General features: G+C 31.7%; 1 non-coding gene across 1 annotated transcript; it reads right to left on the reverse strand.

Moving 5' to 3' along the window:
• Positions 1-203: 203 nt before the first annotated feature.
• On the reverse strand, positions 204-306 carry LOC114678529 (U6 spliceosomal RNA). Its single transcript, XR_003729968.2, has one exon. It is a non-coding gene; the product is annotated as a U6 spliceosomal RNA (small nuclear RNA).
• Between the last annotated feature and the right edge of the window lie 407 nt (positions 307-713).

Below are 713 nucleotides of genomic sequence, written 5' to 3' on the forward strand. Positions count from 1 at the left end.
TTTTTCTTGTGTAATTTCCCAAGCTAGACTCTTCAGGAAAATGTTGATTGAAGTGGTAAGAGAAAACGTCTTTGTCTGATTCCTGATTTTCATGGGAAAGCGTCACCATTAAATTCAGTGTTAGTGTAGGTTTTTGTAGATGCCCTTCACCTGGTTGAAGATGTTCCCTTTTATTCTTAGTTTGTTGAGGGTTTTTATTATCAAAAAATATGGAATGTTTCACAAATTTACATGTAATCTTTGTCCATGGTCCATACGAATCTCCTTTGTATTTTTTGAATTTTAGTATATGCTGCCAAAATGAGTACAATGTAACATGGTTTTAATTTCTTTATATTTTAAAGCTTATTATATTGTATTAATGATATCCTTTTTACTCTTTCATGTCTTCCTTCAGTTAGTATAAACTCATTTACAGCAGAACTCAAATCACTGCAGTCATTATTAAATCTCTAGTTGCTAGCTCTGTGACTTCACATTTTATGTGTTCAATCAATAGTTACTGATATCAGTGATGCGATATTCAGAAGGCAAGTAGAATAAGCTTTAACTGATGGAATCATTGGAAGACCATGATGTAATTCAATTTCTGCCATTATTATATAACATGACCCTAATAAAATGATTCCTTCTTCTAGGCCCAGTTATCACATCTATAACTTGTGTTTAGAGCTAAATAATCTCTAATTTACTTTAGATCTCTCATATGGAGT

Source organism: Macaca mulatta, chromosome 5, assembly GCF_049350105.2.
Source record: "Macaca mulatta isolate MMU2019108-1 chromosome 5, T2T-MMU8v2.0, whole genome shotgun sequence".
NCBI classification, from domain to species: Eukaryota; Metazoa; Chordata; class Mammalia; order Primates; family Cercopithecidae; genus Macaca; species Macaca mulatta.